This window comes from Protopterus annectens, chromosome 1.part1 (assembly GCF_019279795.1).
Source record: "Protopterus annectens isolate FY-2018-M chromosome 1.part1, PAN1.0, whole genome shotgun sequence".
NCBI classification, from domain to species: Eukaryota; Metazoa; Chordata; order Ceratodontiformes; family Protopteridae; genus Protopterus; species Protopterus annectens.
In genome coordinates this window covers 1,127,817,277-1,127,838,438 of record NC_056726.1, presented here as the reverse complement: position 1 = coordinate 1,127,838,438, position 21,162 = coordinate 1,127,817,277, and positions in this window count along the sequence as shown.

Sequence of the window (21,162 nt, the reverse complement as noted above, 5' to 3'; positions counted from 1 at the left end):
GCAGGAACCGGATTCTTTACAACAGAAGCCTTAACACCTTTAGGCCCCTGGCTAACAGTTTCTGGGGCCGCCCTAGGACTCTTAAAAAGATACTTATGAGCTTCAGGCACCCTGTAATACATATCCGGCTTAACAGGAGCAGGAGGCAAAGAATCAGGATTAAGAGAAGCCTCTGAAAAAACATCTTCCACTACATCCAAAACAGGAGGTATAGCCAAAGGCCTATGCTGGGGTAAAACAAAATTCCCTAAGCCTTTTCCTGGAATCAGAGAAGTCTTGACCTTCCCACTTAAAATGCTCCCTCATGGAATGAAGAGTTTCTGAAAAAGAAAAATCCTCAGGAGGAGAAGCAGAAGGAGTAGAATCATCCACATCAGAATCAGAATAAGGAGAGTACTCCTGCAAGTCTTCAGCCAAAGACTCTGAAACATCTGAAGCCTGCTCAAAACCCCCCAGCTCAGTCTCCATCCTAGGTCTCTTATCAGGAGGGGGCATAGAACCCCTAATCAAAGTAATCAAATCCTCTGCCATTTTAAGCATATGCTTCTTGGGCACAGTTCCTGAAGAGCTAGGGGTAACACCAACTGAAGCTAAACCTGGCCTGCCCCTGGGAGAAGCCTTTGAAACAGAAGGAGAGGGCCTAGCCACCCTAGGAAGGGAGGGAGTATAGTAACCTGAGAAGCCCCTCAGCCTGACTTGCCTCCTGAGAGGCCACATCTTGCAATAATAAAGTCTCACCCTGGGAACACAAAGAAACCTCCGGTGGAGCCACCGGCTCCACCGACACCTCTAAAGAACCGGCCTCCCGTACAGACGGTTCTTCCAGCCTAGGCTTAACTGCTTTGTCCTTGCGCTTCTTGAAGAAGCGCCGGAGCATCCGACGGCATTTTATAATTGCACCGCTTCCCAAAGACTAACCTTGCACAATCCAACCTTCTCTTTATAGTGCTTATTAAATCTAGCACAAGAGCGACAGCCAACAACGTCGTGCTCAGGCCCTAAACAAGGAATACACAAAGTATGATAATCTCTATGCGGTATCTGTTTCCCACAAGAAATGCAATTATTGACTTTTTCTGACATCCGGTAAATCACTGAGGCAAGAAAAAACTAAAATATTCCCCAACGGGGTACTTAGCCAACTTTGAACTCGGTCTGAAACTTCGAAATCGAAAAATCTCAGAACGCCAACCGGCACTTGCAATGCTGCTTCTGCATCGGACCATGCGGCAAAAAAGACTGAGGATATGACGTCGGTCATGCGCATTTGTACCCTGACGTCCTGATGTCAGTCAAATGCGCCTTGACCGACGTCAGCCTTATACTTTGATATTCGGGCCGACCGAGGACAGCGGACTACCCAAGTGTAAGGACTGCAGCAATGTGAGATGAAGAACATCCCTAAGGCAAATGTAAAGACCAACTGCCCACCCCGCTGAGTGAAAACAGCAATAAGGCCTTTTACCTCAAATAACTTTTATATTTTAGAATAGACGATATATTACAATTGTCGTTCAAACCGGGGTGGGAAAAAGCATTCAGTTGAAATTGCCACTCCAACTCGCAAGTTTCTAATATTAAAGATTGGGGGCCACCTCTAATAGATGGCTTAATGTTATCAATTCCCATAAAAAGAAAACTATGCCCCCCGTTGCCTAAAATATGTTTAGAGAGGGCATTATCGGTTTTCTTATTTTTGATGGCATATAAATGCTGATAAATACGGTCACACAAACGCCTATCCATTTTACCCACGTAGAAGGCAGGGCAACATTCACAAAGGGCAATGTACACAACAGATCTAGTGGTGCAGTTGATCCTATGGTTGATGAAAAATTTCCTCTTACCAATGAAGAACGAATTACCAACCTTAAGGTGTCTGCACCAATTACAACACCCACAAGTGAATGTGCCTTTGTGCTTCACCATAGAGTCAAGCCCTTTATTTCTTTGCAATAGGTCCTTCAAGTTGTTACCCCTTTTGTAAATAAACAATGGGGAAAGACCCAGTCTATGCTGTAAACCAGCGTGGGTAATAAAGGACCAATTTTTACGTAAAATAGAACACAGATGCCCAGAGCTTGAGTTATATAGGGAAATGAAAGCAGTAGAAAAATTGGGGCTAGTGCCATCATGAAAAGATTCATGATCAACACTAGTCTCCAAAGTGTCATTCGCATTTGAATCATGAGAAGGGTGTACAGTCATAAGAGCCAAGTCTTGCTCCTTTGGAAGTAATAATGGTAAATAAAACCCATTCAGGCGTTTACGGGATACTTCATCTCTAAGATCGGAAAGAAGACTGGTGGGGTAGCCACGATTCAAAAACATGTCGACCAGGAAAGTACATTCTTTTTCAAAGGCATGGTCACTGCTGCACATACGTGCTGCTCTGACCAATTGTCCCTTGACCACAGAGCGCTTTTGCTTCCAAGGGTGGCAACTTGAAAAGTGCAAAAATGAATTGCAATATGTTGCCTTTCTAAAAATTGTAGAACAGAATTTGTTGTTGTCTATATCCTTGGTTAATAGAACATCAAGGTAGTCAATCTCGAACGTCGAGAAATGATACGTGAATTTTAAAAATTCAGTAGAGGCGTTCATGTGGTCAATAAGTTTTGATGCGATTCCTGTCCCCTTTGAACAATATAAAAATATTGTCCAAAACCGGTATATGTTCTTGAAGCCTCCAAAAAGAGGGGAAAGTTGAATAAATGCTTTTTCTCCCAGTAGGCAACAACCAGGTTGGCAACACTGCCACCACACGGCGAACCCATTGCAATGCCTTTCTTTTGGAGGTAATACCCCCCTTCAAAAAGAAAAAAATTGGAAGAGAGGATTATATCCAATAGGGATGTAACCAAATAGATGTCATTATGGGCCCCATTCCTTTAACATAAGTTCAGTCCATTCGACAGCTTCCTCATGTGGGATTGATGTATATAAATCGACCACATCGATAGTCAAAAAGTTTAGGTCTTTGTCAAATTTAATGTTGTTAATCATAGAAAGGAATGACCAAGAGTCCTTGCAAATTTGGGGGATAGTTTTCAGGTATTTACTGATAATGCTGTCTACGAGGCGGGCACAGGGATTGGTCATAGAGCATCTACCATCAATCAAGGCACGCATAGGTGGATCAGTGATACTCTTATGCATCTTAGGGATCCCGAACATAACAGGAACCTTGGGGTAGGAAATATCAATAAAGTTATAGGTGTCAATATTGATCCTACCTTCTAGGTATAAGTCCCTAAAGTAGCCTTTAATTTTGTTATAAGTGCCATTCATTTCATTTAATGAGGAACTTTCATAGGCAATTGAATCTAATACCTGTAACATCCTAGTGACATACTCAGCTTGGTCAAAAATGACCAATCCCCCTCCCTTATCCGGTTTAATAACCCTAACAGCCATACTACAAATTTTATTTAAAGCCAAGATCTGATCAGGGGAAATGTTCATATTATCCCCTATTTTATGAATAGTTTCGGCCAAGTGTCTAAGGTCGAGTTCACAGGCTTTCTCAAAGGTGTAGAGGCTGGGGTGTAGAGGGGGATTAAAAGTGCTTGTTAGTTTAAACTTAGGTATTTCACAAGCAGTTTCATTACTGAAAAGAACACTGAGGTTTAATTTACGAACAAAAAGTTTTAAATCTGTTAATGTTTTGGCAAGCTTGAGTTTATAGTCAGGAACAAAAGACAAGCCTTTAGCCAAAAGTTCAATAAGGTCTTCCTCAATGATAACATCAGTAAAGTTATAGATGTGAATGTCACCTTTAGAATTCGACAGTACCACTGGGAATGGTGTCACCCCCAAAGCATCCCCCGTAGGGGGTGGCAGATAGTTGGTCAATTCCTGTTCCTGTTCTTCTGATGCCAGTTGCCCTTCCTCCCTAAAAAAGCCTTCTGGTTGTTCTTGTTCAAAGATTTAATCCTGTTACTTCTTCTAGGGCCTTGTTGACCCCCTGCCCATCATTGCTGGGGCCTGCCTCCGAGGTGAAATGATCGGAAGCTTCGTTATCCAAATTGCCTGATGTAGAAAGGTTTCCGTTGACATTGGCAGAAGTAACAGACTTTTTAATCAGGTTTGGATAAGCCTGAGCAGATCTGTAGGCAAGCTTGTCTCTTGAAAGCTTTTTAACTTTGTTGTCTTTTAATTTTGTGAGTAGAGAGTCTATACTGGAAAAAATTCGATTATAGTCGAATTTATACCTAAAAAAGTTTATGTCCTTTTTGATTGTATCATCAAGAATAGAAGCTTCATCAAGGAGGACTGTAATGTGGTTAGAATAATTTCTGATCATTACTTCCAATAACTCTGCACTCTGTTTATTGAATAAAGATTCTAGTTCAGACAAAAAGTTAGCATCAAAAAATAGGCCAGTAGGGGTAAAGGAACTACGCAGGCCTTTAGGAATAATCTTTTCATTAAGACATTGTTGGAAGTACGAAACCTCCAATTGAAGCTTCTTAATTTTTAATAACTTATTGTCAAGTGTTCTTAAATTCGAAGCAATAGTGTCAAAGGGATTACCTTGCAAAAGTGCATCTGTCACCGGTACGCCTGAAGAAACAAAATCACCAAAGGAGAAAGCAGACAAGTTCCTCGCCCATTCGGGCATAGAGGCGGTGCCAATAAGTGAATCAGTGCCTCCAGGCATCTGTTGTAATCCAAGATGAGAGGCACCGTTAGTATCGGTGCCTATAGAGCCGGTTCCATTCCTGTTGGTGTTGCCAGGAACGCCATTCATTGAAGAAGTATGCAGTACCCCATTATGAAGCAAAGGACCGTTGTTTTGCAAACCGCTAGAACCAAGCGGAAGGTCGTTGCTTTGTGAGCTGCCAAAAAGAAAGTTATGTACACCAGGGGAGCTATTGGTGCCAGCCGGGTTAGAAGAAGCAGCAGCGAAAGGTCGCTGAGCCTGTCCTGCTGGAATATCACTGTTGCTAGTCCCGCAAATAGGTGTATTACCATCTGACACCAATAAAGAGTGAGCATTTCCTTGGCTGGTAGTGTAACGCTCAATAGTTTCCAGCCGCAAATTCATAGTGTCAAGGCGCTGAGACAGCGCTAACATCAGCGCTTGTATATTCCGATTGTCAGGTTGAGCATCAAGGCAATCAGTCCCAAAAATATTCGGAGACCTCGGGCTAAGAGTTCCACCGGACGACATACTAATCAAATGAACCAAAAAACAAAAACTAATGAAAAAACAAACGGTTTCACTCAAGCCAAGGATCCAAAGGATAGAAAACGCACTTTATTCAAATAGAGACACAGCGTTTTTCGCCCCTGTGAAACAGGAGCTTCATCAGCATTAACCTTAACAGGATACAATGTTTTTTAAAAAAGAGAAAAACACGGAAATGAACAATTGATGATGTCATATCCTCCTCTAAAAGTTAAAAACATTTAAAAGTGTGTATATGCCGAAGCATATATATTTTAGCTGGAAAACATAAAATCACCAAGATGCGAGACAAAACAGACCACACATTAAAGCATATCTAATTGTTCCTTAGGCTATAATAGTAAATACAGCACCAAGTAAAAAAAATGTTTGTGCTTGTATAAAAATATAAAAATATACCCTGTAACAGGTGTATTAAAAGTATGTTTAATGTGTGTATGAGAACCTGCCAAGAAACTGGCCAATTTACTTTGAAAACAAGTGTGGTTAAAAGCAAAAACAACAGGTTAAATACCCTCATGACAACTACTCCCTGGTGCCACAATACAAGTAAGTCTGCCTATGCCCCTACTTAAAAAATTGTTAGGGCAGAGGACAAAGAGTAGAATAAACCAACTCAACTATGCATAAAAATAATAATAATAAAAATATAAAAAAGATAATAATGATGGAAAGAAGGGGCTCCATGACTAATTGAAACCCTAAGGCAAATGTAAAGACCAACTGCCCACACCGCTGAGTGAAAACAGCAATAAGGCCATTTACCTCAAGTAACTTTTATATTTTAAAATGGACGATATATTACAATTGTTGTTCAGACCGGGGTGGGAAAAAGCATCCAGTTGTAGTTGCCACTCCAACTCGCAGGTTTCTAATATTAAAGATTGGGGGCCCCCTCTAATAGTTGGTTTGATGTTGTCAATTCCCATAAAAAGGAAACTATGCCCCCCGTTGCCTAAAATATGTTTGGAGAGGGCATTATCGGTTTTCTTATTTTTTATGGCGTATAAATGCTGGTAAATACGGTCACAGAGACACCTATCCGTTTTTCCCACGTAGAAGGCAGGGCAACATTCACAAAGGGCAATGTACACAACAGATCTAGTGGTGCAGTTGATCCTATGGTTGATAAAGAATTTCTGTTACACACACCCTACTCCTCCCCCCCACAGTCACACATACATACTGAGCACTTGCAGGATTCAAGCCCCTACATAACTATGTTATGACACTTGTAAGGGAAGCAGTAGCAGAGTGTGCTATTTGCATTACTGGGAGGCTTGCTTTCTCCTGCTGTACTTATAGGGTGCTGACATCATCAGTGTTTATACAGTGGAATATGCAACATGTGGTGTGTTGTACTACTTGCCAAAAGGGACATTTCTCTTACACACACCCTACTCCTCCCCACCCACAGTCACACATACACACTGAGCACTTGCAGGATTCTCACCCCTACCAATGTTATGACACTTATAAGGGAGGCAGTAGCAGAGTGTGCTATTTGCATTACTGGGAGGCTTGCTTTCTCCTGCTGTACTTATAGGGTGCTGACATCATCAGTGTTTAGACCATGGAATATGGAGCGTGTGGTGTGTTGTACTAGTTGCCAAAAGGTACATTTCTCTTACACATAGAATTGCACACACTCTATTCCCTCTGACGGTCACACATACATACTGAGCACTTGCAGGATTCAAACACCTACCTAACTATGTTATGACACTTGTGAGAGACACAGTAGCAGAGTGCACTATTTGCATTACTGGGAGGCTTGCTTTCTCCTGCTGTACTTATAGGTTGCTGACATCATCAGTGTTTAGGCAGTGGAATATGCAGCATGTGGTGTATTGTACTAGTTGCCAAAAGGGGCATTTCTCTTACACATAGAATTACACACACCCTACTCCCCCCTGACAGTCACACATACACATTGAGAACCTGCAAGATTCAAACCCCTACCTAACTATGTTATGACACTTGTGAAAGACACAGTAGCAGAGCGAGCTATTTGCATTACTGGAAGCCTTGTTTTCTCCTGCTGTACTTATAGGGTGCTGACATCACCAGTGTTTAGACAGTGGAATATGCAGCATGTGGTGTGTTGTACTAGTTGCCAAAAGGGGCATTTCTCTTACACATAGAATTACACACACCCTACTCCCCCCTGACAGTCACACGTACACACTGAGCACTTGCAGGATTCAAACCCCTACCTAACTATGTTATGACACTTGTGAGAGACACAGTAGCAGATCGAGCTATTTGCATTATTGGGAGGCTTGCTTTCTCCTGCTGTACTTATAGGGTGCTGACATCATCAGTGTTTAGACAGTGGAATATGCAGCATGTGGTGTGCTGTACTAGTTGCCAAAAGGGGCATTTCTCTTACACATAGAATTGCACACACCCTACTCCCCCCTGACAGTTACACGTACACACTGAGCACTTGCTGGATTCAGACCCCTACCTAACTATGTTATGACACTTTTGAGAGACACAGTAGCAGAGCGAGCTATTTGCATTACTGGGAGGCTTGCTTTCTCCTGCTGTACTTATAGGGTGCTGACATCATCAGTGTTTCGACAGTGGAATATGCAGCATGTGGTGTGTTGTACTAGTTGCCAAAAATAGAAGTTATGTTCTTACCATAACGTTCCATGTTAGTTGTCTTCTTCTCGCCTTCTTCTTGCTGGATGGGTTCGGAGCCGACCTCGCCCGACTGCCACTCTAAAAGCTCGAGAGTTGGTTCCACCGGCTCGAGGCTCCCCTTATATCCCACAATGCTAGGCGAGAGTTACCTCAGATCTCGTTTGTAAGCTAACCCCAGCTTATAAAAGTAAAAGAATAACTCTAAAACAGAGTCCACCTCTAACAACAGGAAGAAAGAAGGGTGACCTACATCCTGAACCGGGAAATATGCACAATAGCATATGCCTAAGAAAGAGGTGGTAGAAAGAGAGGTCACAATCAGAACTCCTCTAGGTCTGTCCAGGCCTGGGGGAAGGAGGGTGGGACGCAAGAAGAAGGCGAGAAGAAGACAACTAACATGGAACGTTATGGTAAGAACATAACTTCTATATGTTAAGTTGTCTATCTCGCCTTCATTCTTGCTGGATGGGACCGCGTCCCTAGCACCTTGTCCCGGGTGGCCTAATGGAACAGACTCCTGAGAACAGTGGAACCAAAATTAGCTCTATGCCTAGAAGCTAAATCCAACTTATAATGAGAAATAAAAGTGTGAGGAGTAGCCCAAGTAGCCGCTGCACAAATGGTGTCAATAGGCAGTCTGTCTTGGAAGGCTAAAGAAGTAGCCAAAGCTCTGGTGGAATGGGCTTTAGGTTTATTAGGCAATTTTGGTGTCTAATTTCATATACAAGGGAAATCAAAGATGTTAGCCATCTGGATAATGATACCTTTGAAACTGAAAGTCCCTTTCTGCTTTCCGCATAGGAGACAAACAGCTGATCAGATTTTCTGAATTGTTTTGTTCTATCCAAGTAGTACCTCAATTGACGATGAACATCCAGGCAGTGTAATTTTGTTCAGACCTATTGGAATATTCTGGAAAAAGACAGGGAGGTCAATGCTTTGGTTTAGATTTGATGTCGAGACCACCTTAGGCAAAAGGACGGGTTAGTTCGTAAGGATACTCTGTCCTTATGAAACAATAGATAAGGAGGTCGACAGCTGAGTGCTTGAAGCTCTGAAACTCTTCTAGCTGAAGTAATAGCTACCAGAAAAAGAGTCTTCCATGATAGCAATTTTAAAGAACAGGAGACTGCAGGTTCGAAAGGGGGAAGAATCAAAGAAGCAAGTACTAAATTTAGGTCCCAAGGAGAAGGAGGATTTCTTATAGGAGGTCTGAGAAGAAAAACTCCTTTCAAAAAGGCTTTGCAAAGCTTGTGGGACATTAAGGTAGATTCAGAAATACCCACATGAAAGTTAGAAATAGCTGCCAATTGAACTTTAAGAGTAGAGGGAGATGAACCTGCATGGAAGAGTTCAGCTAGAAAATCAAGGACTAATTGGATGGAAGCAGTGAAAGGATCTATGTCCTTTCTTGAGCCCAATATGTGAAGCGTTTCCACTTACTCAAATAAATCTTCCTAGTGGAAGATTTATGGGAAGCTATCAAAATATCTCGAACAGAGTGAGATAATTGAGGAAGCCTGGCTAAGGTTGGAACTGGCGGAACCAAGCAGTGACGTTCAGGGAGGGAGGGCGATGAAGCTGACCCGACTGATGGATCAAAAGATCTGGAACTAGGTCCAGATTCCACGGTCGCTCCAAAAGAAATTGATGTAGAAAGGGGAACCATACCTGTCGAGGCCAGTAAGGAGCAATGAGGATCAATGAGGCCTTCTGAGCGATAGCTTTCTGTATCACTTGAGAGATTAGTGGGAAGGGAGGAAATGCATACAGAAGTCCCCAGGGCCAAACTTGGACTAGAGCGCCTTTGCTGGGTTGGCCTGGTAAAGGGAATAGAGTGAAATATTCTCTGCACTTGCTGTTTTGGGGAGTAGCAAAAAGATCGCAGCAAGGCTGACCCCACTTGAGGAAAATTTCTCTCACCACAGAGTCTTTCAGAGACCACTCGTGAGGCATGAGGATTGCTCTGCTCAACTTGTCCGCAATTTGATTGGACTTCCCGGGGATGTGCGTTGCTATCAGAAACCGCTGAGAAGAAATCGCCCATTGCCACAGTCTGAGTGCTTCTCGACACAGGGGGTATGACCTGGTTCCGCCTTGTTTGTTGATGTACCACACTACAGACATATTGTCTGTCTGGATTGCAATCGTTCCCAAGGGAAGAGAGTCTTGAAGGGCTTGCAACGCTAAAAGCACTGCTCTCATCTCCAGAACATTTATGTGCAAGTGGCATTCGTTTGGTTGCCATGTGCCCTGGACCGTCCTGCCCTGATAATGCCCCCCCCACCCGATCAGGGAGGCATCCGTTGTCAGAGTAGCAACCGGAGGGGGTGGAACAAAGGGTCTTCCCAACAAGAGCTGAGGGAAGACATCCACCACATGAGATGATTTTTGCACGCTTGCGTGATCATAATGGTGTGAGACATTGGAAGTTCCTGGTATGACCATTGAGTAAAGAGCATCCACTGAAGGATCCGCATATGGAATCTGGCTAATGGAAGCAGGGGTATGGCCGCCGCCATGATTCCCAACACTTTCAGAACTAATCTGGCTTTGATTCTGTTGTTGTTGAAAAGGAGTGAGACCAGTTTGTGAATGTCTGTTATTCTCTGATGTGTTAGTCTCGCAGACATGTCTACTGTGTCTAGATTTGCGCCTATGAAAGTAATAGTACGACAAGGCGACAAAACAGACTTTTCACAATTTATTGAAATGCCTAACTTTTGACAAATGCGAAAAGTGTAATCCCTGGCCATCAGAAGGAGATGCTTGGTGGGAGCTGTGAGGAGCCAGTCGTCCAAATATGGAAACACCTGGAATCCTTGTCGTCCCAGGTGAGAAGCTACCACTGCCATGCATTTGGTAAACACCCGGGGGGCAGTGGTGAGACCAAAGGGCAGGGCCCTGAACTGAAAATGACTGGTTCGCAGCCTGAAGCGGAGGAATCTTCTGGAGCGTCTGTTCATTTTTATGTGATAGTACGCATCCTGAAGGTCTATAGAGCACATCCAGTTTCCTTTGCCCAAAAGGGGAAGGATGGATTGTAGCATGACCATCCGAAATCTTGTTTTCTTAACTGACCTGTTCAAGATACTGAGATCCAAAATTGGTCTCCAGTCCCCTGTTTTCTTTGGAACTAAAAAGAACCTTGAGTAGATTCCGGATCCTTGCTGGTCTGCTGGAACTGGCTGAATTGCTCTTTTTGTAAGCAGTTTTGAAATCTCCAAAACCGCTAGATCCCTTTGAGCGGGTGGAACATCTGGAAGGGATTTTTTTGATTGATTTGGAATGCGAAGAAAGGTGATAGAATAGCCTTCGGAAATGATGGACTGTACCCATTTGTCTTGAGTCAGGGATAGCCAGGCTTCTGGGTACAGTGACAATCTTCCCCGACTGCCTCCGAAGATGGGCAGTCGGGCAACACCTCAGGGATGCTGAAAGGGCTTGTCAGGGAAGGCTTCCCGATTGCCCTGGTTCTGGACCCCCTGCCCCTAGGGCGTCTACCATTGTTATTCCCCTCTGCCTCTGGGAAACGACTCTGTCGCCAGGCTAAGTCCCTTGAGATTGTTTACGGAACCACATCTTTCCACCTTTCTGGCCTTTGGGGTAAGGCCTAGAAGGAGTAGAAAATGGACTGACGGCAGAAAGGGTCTTGCCATCAGTTTCAAGACCTAGTCAAGGTTTCTTTCACTTGAGGACCAAAGAGAGATGATCCATCAAACGGGGAGTTAGTGAAAGACGTCTTGAAGGGTCCATGAATTACATAGCCGCATCCAGGCATGCCTACGTAAGGCCACACCTGTCCCTGCGGCTCTACTCACTCCATCAGCCGTAAGAGAAGGCATGGAGGAGTTGGTTATGGAGTTAAGGGTAGCCAGCTGCGTATTCATCTTATCTTGAAAACCCGCAGCTGTAGGGTCCTTTAACATTTCACTGGCTTCCTTGATCAAGTCCCTTTGAAGACGAGTAAAGTGGCATAAGTAGTTCAGCGAACGCATGGTAAATGTCGCTGACGAGAACATCCGCTTCCCGTACCTGTCCATGGACCTAGATTCCTTGTTAGGTGGATGGACAGGTACTGAAGGATCAGCTAGCTCCTTCTAAGTGGCAGCAGCTACCACCATAGCATCCACAGAAACTCCTTTTGTTAAGAACTGTTTGTCTGCTGGTGCCGTTATGAACTTGGAGGGTCTCCTGGGAGTGGTGTCCACTGAATCAGGAGCCGTCCATGCCTTCTTAGCAACCACCTGCATGAGGGGGTCAAGGGGAGACACCCAGGAGGTGGAAGGGCGAGAGCCAAACGCCTCAAGGTACACAGATTCATCCTCCGTAGTGTTAAGGGCTGGCCAATTTACCCTCGGTTTCAGGAACGCTAGTGTGTCGGCTAATGAGACATCTTCAGAAGGGGAACGGGGGGAACCCTCAGAATCATCCAAATCTGTGTCAGACGTGATGGACTCAGGTGAGTCAATGTGTTTCCTCTTACACTTCCTCTTCCGAGGGGCTCTTCTGCCAAATCAGGAGAGGCCTCGAAGAGGATGAAATCCCACAGGGGGTTCCTGAGGAGCTGGCTCTCTGCGGTCCGGGATGAGGGAGTGAGTCGACTTGACCTGAGGCACCGTGAGGGAGGGGCGGACGGAGCCGACTGTGGAGTAGAGCCAGGCTCTAACACACTCCGCATGACCTCGAATGCACCCCTGTCAGGCAAAGCCAGAGGTCCCGCTCCGAAGCTAAGAACCTCCCTCGGCACCGACAGTGATGGCTCGAGGCCGATGTCGGAGCCGAACTCACCAGCGGGCACCGAGAGGAGAGGGGTCGGACAAGGGTCCGATGCCACTCACCCTCGAGCCGACGAGGGAAGTCCGCGCCGAGATTCTTCCAAAGAAGAAATCGGAGCACGACGGAGCCGAAGACAATGTATCGGCTCCGACGCTATCACAGTCTCGGTTCCGACGACCCGGCCCGAGCTCAAGAGAGTCGAAGGAGGAATATATTGATGGACCGGGCAGGCATCGACTGATGAGTCGGGCTCTGAAGCATCTGGGCCAGTGCCTCGGACTTAAGAAGTCGACTCACTACCCTCTGAAGGTCATGATCCGACAGCCTCGATGACCTAGAGGAGTGAGATCTTTGGCTCCTCAGACAGCAGGGGAGATCCTGGAGCCGAATGAACGGAGCCAAGAGATGGTGACCTGGACCTCTTCCTGGTTGTCGGCTCCGAAGGTCTGGTCGGAGCCGACACGGAACTTAATACCTCGCCCGCCGAGCCGAGGGAACCACAGAAACTGTGGACTGAGACTCATCGGCTCCAGCCGGAGCCGATGTAGGCAGAGGTTTAGAAACCTTAGGTCTAGGCTCAGTTGTCGGAGCCAAGACCTAGATGCCTTAGAGGGCTTCCCTATAGAAACAGAAAGGGAATCCTCTGGCTTGAGTAAGCCCCTTAAGATCAATTTATTTTTCTTTCCTGCAGGACCCTGGGGCTGAAGCCATGGCACACAGCACAGGAGTCTTGCAGGTGCAAAGGTCCCAGACAGACACAAGAAGTGTGAGCGTCTGTCAGAGACATTTTCTGACAGCACGCATCACACTTCTTGAATCGAGACCTTTGCTTCCTTAGACATTTCTAAAGGTGTAATCAAACACACACACAAACACACTAATTACACCCTGTCAAGTTTAAATTATAATAAAACACTAACTAGGTTTTAAAATAAGAAATAATGCACACACTCCACTAGGGAAAGTAGAAAAGGCCTGTAGGCCCAAGGGAAGAACCTAAAGTTCTTGAGGGAAAAAAAACGGGAATTTTTTAGAAGGGGATAAAAATTTCTCTAAACTAAGGGAAATAAGTAAAATATTAAAATTAAAGGGGTTTTAATAGACTAATTTACACAAAAAAGTCACTTACCAAGAACCGGTAGAAAACCAACACCTCGATAGCTGTAGCGGCAAACGAGATCTGAGGTAACTCTCGCCTAGCATTGTGGGATATAAGGGGAGCCTCGAGCCGGTGGAACTAACTCTCGAGCTTTTAGAGTGGCCGAGTCGGAGCCGAGGTCGGCTCCGAACCCATCCAGCAAGAATGAAGGCGAGATAGACAACTTAACATGGGGCATTTCTCTTACACATAGAATTGCACACACCCTACTCCCTCCTGACAGTCACACATACACACAATGAGCACTTGCAGAATTCAAACCTCTACTTAACTATGTTATGACACTTGCAAGAGACACAGTAACAGAGTGCGCTATTTGCATTATTGAGAGGTTTGCTTTCTCCAGCAGTACTTATAGGGTGCTGATATCATCAGTGTTTAGACAGTGGAATATGCAGCATGTGGTGTGTTGTACTAGTTGCCAAAAGGGGCATTTCTGTTACACATAGAATTGCACACACCCTACTCCCCCATGACAGTCACACATACACACTAAGCACTTGCAAGAATCAAACCCCTACCTAATTATGTTATGACACTTGTGAGAGACACAGTAGCAGAGAGACCTATTTGCATTACTGGGAGGCTTGTTTTCTCCTGCTGTACTTATAGGGTGCTGACATCATCAGTGTTTAGACCGTGGAATATGCAGCATGTGGTGTGTTGTACTAGTTGCCAAAAGGGGCATTTCTCTTACACATAAAATTGTACACACCCTACTCCCCCCTGACAGTCACACATACACACTGAGCACTTGCAAGATTCAAACCCCTACTTAACTATGTTATGACACTTGTGAGAGGCACAGTAGCAGAGCGAGCTATTTGCATTACTGGGAGGCTTGCTCTCTCCTGCTATACTTATAGGGTGCTGACATCATCAGTGTTTAGACAGTGGAATATGCAGCATGTGGTGTGTTGTACTAGTTGCCAAAAGGGGCATTTATCTTACACATAGAATTGCACACACCCTACTCCCCCTTGACAGTCACACTGACCACTTGCAGGATTCAAACCCCTACCTAACTATGTTATGACACTTGTGAGAGACACGGTAGCAGAGCGAGCTTTTTGCATTACTGGGAGGCTTGTTTTCTCCTGCTGTACTTAAAGGGTGCTGACATCATCAGTGTTTAGACAGTGGAATATGCAGCATGTGGTGTGTTGTACTAGTTGCCAAAAGGGACATTTCTCTTACACACACCGTACTCCCCCCTGACAATCACACATACACACTGAGCACTTGCAGGATTCAAACTCCTACCTAACTATGTTATGACACTTGTGAGAGATACAGTAGCAGAACGAGCTATTTGCATTACTGGGAGGCTTGCTTTCTCCTGCTGTACTTATAGGGTGCTGACATCATCAGTGTTTAGACAGTGGAATATGCAGCATGTGATGTGTTGTACTAGTTGCCAAAAGGGGCATTTCTCTTACACATAGAATTGCACACACCCTACTCCCCCCTGACAGTCACACATACACACTGAGCACTTGCAGGATTCAAACCCCTACCTAACTATGTTATGACACTTGTGAGAGACGCAGTAGCAGAGCGAGCTATTTGCATTACTGGGAGGCTTACTTTCTCCTGCTGTACTTATAGGGTGCTGACATCATCAGTGTTTAGACAGTGGAATATGCAGCATGTGGTGTGTTGTACTAGTTGCCAAAAGGGGCATTTCTCTTACACATAGAATTGCACACACCCTACTCCCCCCTGACAGTCACACATGCACACTGAGCACTTGCAGGATTCAAACCCCTACCTAACTATGTTATGACATTTGTGAGAAACACAGTAGCAGAGCGAGCTATTTGCATTACTGGAAGGCTTGCTTTCTCCTGCTGTATTTATAGGGTGCTGACATCATCAGTGTTTAGACAGTGGAATATGCAGCATGTGGTGTGTTGTATTAGTTGCCAAAAGGGACATTTCTCTTACACAGAATTGCACACACCCTACTCCCCCCACATAGAATTGCACACACCCTATTTCCCCCTGACAGTCACACATCCACACTGAGCAGTTGCAGGATTCAAACTCCTGCCTAACTATGTTATGACACTAGTGAGAAACACAGTAGCAGAGCAAGCTATTTGCATTACTGGGAGGCTTGTTTTCTCCTGCTGTACTTATAGGGTGCTGACATCATCAGTGTTTAGACAGTGGAATATGCAGCATGTGGTGTGTTGTACTAGTTGCCAAAAGGGGCATTTCTCTTACCCATAGAATTGCACATACCCTACTCCCCTCTGACAGTCACACATACACACTGAGCATTTGCAGGATTCAAACCCCTACCTAACTATGTTATGACACTTGTGAGAGACACAGTAGCACAGCGAGCTATTTGCATTACTGGGAGGCTTGCTTTCTCCTGCTGTACTTATAGGGTGCTGACATCATCAGTGTTTAAACAGTGGAATATGCAGCATGTGGTGTGTTGTACTAGTTGCCAAAAGGGACATTTCTCTTACACAGAATTACACACACCCTACTCCCCCCAAATAGAATTGCACACACCCTACTCCCCCCTGACATTCACACATACACACTAAGCACTTGCAGTATTCAAACTCCTACCTAACTTTGTTATGACACTTGTGAGAGACATGTAGCAGAGCAAGCTATTTGCATTACTGGGGGGCTTGCTTTCTCCTGCTGTACTTATAGGGTGCTGACATCATCAGTGTTTAGACAGTGGAATATGCAGCATGTGGTGTGTTGTACTAGTTGCCAAAAGGGACATTTCTCTTTCACAGAATTGCACACACCCTACTCCCCCCTGACAGTCACACATACACACTGAGCACTTGCAGGATTCAACCCCCTACCTAACTATGTTATGACACTTGTGAGAGACACAGTAGCAGAGCGAGCTAATTGCATTACTGGCAAGCTTGCTTTCTCCTGCTGTACTTATAGGGTGCTGACATCATCAGTGTTTAGACAGTGGAATATGCAGCATATGGTGTGTTGTACTAGTTGCCAAAAGGGACATTTCTCTTACACGGAACTGCACACACCCTACTCCCCCCTGACAGTCACACATACACACTGAGCACTTGCAGGATTCAAATCCCTACCTAACTATGTTATGACACTTGTGAGAGACACAGTAGCAGAGCGAGCTATTTGCATTACTGGGAGGCTTGCTTTCTCCTGCTGTACTTATAGAGTGCTGACATCATCAGTGTTTAGACAGTGGAATATGCAGCATGTGGTGTGTTGTACTAGTTGCCAAAAGGGACATTTCTCTTACACAGAATTGCGCACACCCTACTCCCCCCACATATAATTGCACACCCCCTACACCCCCCACAGTCACACATACTGAGCACTTGCAGGTTTCAAACTTCTACTTAACTATGTTATGACATTTGTTAGCGACGCAGTAGCAGAGTGCGCTTTTTGCATTACTGAGAGGCTTGCTTTCTCCTGCTGTACTTATAGGGTGCTGACATCATCAGTGTTTAGACAGTGGAATATGCAGCATGTGGTGTGTTGTACTAGTTGCCAAAAGGAACATTTCTTTTGCACATAGAACTGCACACACCCTACCCCCCCACATACACACACTGAGCACTTGCAGGATTCAAACCCCTACCTAACTATGTTATGACACTTGCGGGAGACACAGTAGCTGAGCGCGTTATTCAAATTACTGGGTACTATTTGTGCTCCTGACATATGTATACTGTGCTGACATCATTATTTATGAAAAGTTATGTACATCTGTTACTATCCATCAGTAAGGGAGAGAGCATATATATGCATTAACTTTGTAGAGGCACAGTGGCCTACTGTACTGCAGAGGCAGATGCCAAATACACTGTGGGTAGCCTTCTGTATTCCCTAGGGACAACAGCCTAGTATTGAACTCTACGGCCATATGTTTACCTGTCAGATGCAAGTATCTGTTGGTCATAAACTGTTTGTGGGTCTTTATTGGAATAGCTTTCCCTATCTCTATGAACAACTTGTGTACTGTGGCAGATGTTTGCATATGAGTGGGATCCACTACTTTACTTATGTCTCTGTTGTAATTTCACTGTGTGCACTGGGCAGATTTCTGTGTTGTGGGAGGTTCCTGTATTAACACATACAAATGCCAGATATGTGTGTGCAACTGCTGAACTGTGACATGGCCTAAGTGTGTGAGCATGCCCAGTTCACAGTTAATATGGCTTCTTGACTGACACGTCTCATTTATCTAAGTGTGCGAGCATGCCCAGTGTGAACTTTCCATATGTTGAGATCTGTGGTCCACCACATTTGTGTTTGTGTGTGGTCTTCATCTATATTTCACATGTACAGTGGAGTGTTGGACGTCAGGTTGTGTTCTTACTGCCCAACTGCTTTGTGTCTGAACCTAACAGGCATTATGCTGTGCCTGCAGGGTTGCCATGGGATAGTATGCATACAGTTGTCAACATCCTTTCATACTGACCAAACAGTGTATTGTCATATTGTGTACTGGTTCAGTACTTTCTCTGTGGTGGACAGTATCATCGGTCTCAGTCCTATCACTGCTTGTAATATTTATAGTGAGCACACCAGACTGGTTGAGGGCCAGTTGTACAGATATGACCTTGTTGCTTTTTGTTCAGATATGGACAACATAGAACAAGGTTGTCCGACATTGTTAATGTATTCCACAACTTGTGTGGACAGTGACAAACAAAGGCCATGTGCCCTAGGCCATTTGTAATGCTAGTCAGAGAGTGTTTGTCCTTCAACACACATATTTACTAGTGTTTGCCATGACATATTTCAAGGTTAGTGTGCTGTGCCTCTGTCTACCCGTGACATACAGGTGATATCCAGGGTACACCTACCATCTCCCATCCAGTCATCATGATTCCTCTGGATGACAGTCAATGAGGGACTCCCTGGATAACCTGTACTAGGAGTTTAGTCATGAGTGGAGTGAGCTTCTGGGTTATGGAACAATCGGTACAGCATGTCCTGTTTATGTCTGTGCTGGGGTTCAGGCCTGTCATGTGCATAGGTCACCAGCATTCAGATTTTACATGGTGCCAAATGTCCATTGATTCCAGCTTGGTCATGGCTTTATACATCAGGCACAGATCACCTCTAGCCAGGCGGTATGGCACTGTGTAGCGCTGCAGTTTCTTTAATCAGGCGACACATGGCATCTGTTACAGCTCTGCGATCCTCCTGGTGGGGTATTTGTGGGGTCCTTCCAGTTGCTGCAGGTGTCTGCTACGGTACATCCCTGAAGAGCCATTGTACACAATTGTGAGGCTGCTGATGGATGACTGGAGAGGCACATTGACCTACCCTGACCGAGCTGTGCTTACCTTCATGATTAGGTGGGTATATGGTATGTTTCTGTAACCACTACAGACACATGGTTGTCACATGTAGGATATCTGTCACCTTGTGTCCCCAGGTCACTCATTGCTCCTGATGTACTTAATGGGTTAACACCTATGTGGTAATTTGTGGCCACGTACTGTGTTTCCACAGGGGATGACTATACAATATTCTGCATTTTGCTTGTTGACATGGCTGTGGCACCACTTGTCTGTTTCTATGTGTGCCTTTTGTAGGATGCTTGTGTCAGCTAGAGGGTCCAATATGGTGGGCAGTTTGTAGTCATCTGTGAACCTGTTCAGACACAGTCCTCCATGTTGGTCTGTACCTATGTGACATATATACCATACAAGAGAGGTCCCAGGACCGTGCCTTGTGGGATGCCAGTTGTACCTGGTTTGTAGTCTGACATGGCTGCAGCATTTCTGACCAGGTCAGTTCTGTACTTGAGCTGGTTTGCAACCCATCTACTTGGATAGGGGTTTATAGTTAGGCTGGTGAGCTTATCTGTACTGAACAACTAGGGTATTTTATGGAAGGGTTTAGCAAGGTCCAGATAGGCTGTGTGAACCACATTCCCCTCATCAATGGCCTTGGTGCGTGTTTCACATGAGTCAGACATGTGTACGGGTCAGGATCTGCCCTATGAAAGCCACACTGGGTAAGGTCCAATGTCTGTAGGTACCCAATCTCGTTATTCCTGGGGTCCATGATCATCCTCTCCATTACTTTGCCGACCAAGATAGTCAGGGTTGAGGGGTGTTAGTTTGCAGTATCCATTCAGGCACCACCTTTGTGGTGAGGGACTACTGTTGCTGTACACTGCACTTTGGGTACATATCCTGTGGTAAGACTGAGAGTGAGGAGTAGTGCTATTTGGTGTTCCATTCTTCTTACAGTTCTTGTTGGACACAACCCAGGACACCATCTGGTACCATTGATGCTGTGTGGTTTGCTTTGTAGATGCTGGCTGTTACCTCAGCATCTGCAATGTCAGGGGGCCAGCACTCTGCTGGGATAGCTATATGGCAGTTTGGTGCTGGTGGGGAGTTTGCAAAGAATCTGTTAGGTTTGATGTTGGCAATGTGTGTGGGTTTGGTGTATTGTTTGTGATATTTGAGTACTGCAGAGCATATCTGTGGATTATCACCATGGTTCCTACCTGCACAATTTGTATCGTCATTGGTTCATAGGTTCATACTAGGCTAATCTGCCCTGGCCATGTTTGAGCCTAGACAGACTGTGTGTGGCTTTTGACACCCCTTGCAATGGGCATATTATGCCCATTTAGGGTTTACTTTACTCGATGTGGCACAGAGATGGCCCCCAGTGTACATCTACTATCTCCCATGCACTTGACCGGATTTCTCTTGTTGAGTATGAGTGTAGAGCTCAGCCTATCATGGACTGGGATTCTGTTCCAGAGTGTAAGGAGCCTCTGGGTTATGAATCTGTCCCTCCAGCACATCCTATTTATCTATGTGTGGAGGTTCAGATATCTCACTGTGGTGTCTCTGCTGGATTTGGAGTTTCCGCAGTGGAGCATGTCCATTCATTCTGGATTGGACATGGCCTTGTACATCAGGCATACATCGGCTCTGACTGGGCAGTATGCATGTGAACTGGGCTATGGTTTCTTCAGCCAGGCAGCAGATGACAAATGTTTGGACACTTTATCCTCTTGGTGAGGTACGTTTGGGGTCTTTCTAACTGTTGCAGGTTTCAGGTAAGGTACATCCAAAATGGGGCATTGTTCTCAAGTATGGACCTGATAAGATAAGAGTATGGGGGGCACAGTGACCTCTCTTGATCTACATGTGCATCCTTTCATGTTAAGGTGGGCAATATAGCAGGTCTTCCTGGCCACCTTGGCAATGTGAGTGTCACATGATGGGTTACTGTCCACTTGTGTCCCTAGGTCCCTGATTACTTCTTCCGTACATAATGGATTACCACCTATGTCATACTTTGTGTGTGCCTTGTTTGGTATTTGGTGAGACATTCATACTCTGCAGTGTTTCAGGAAGGCTGG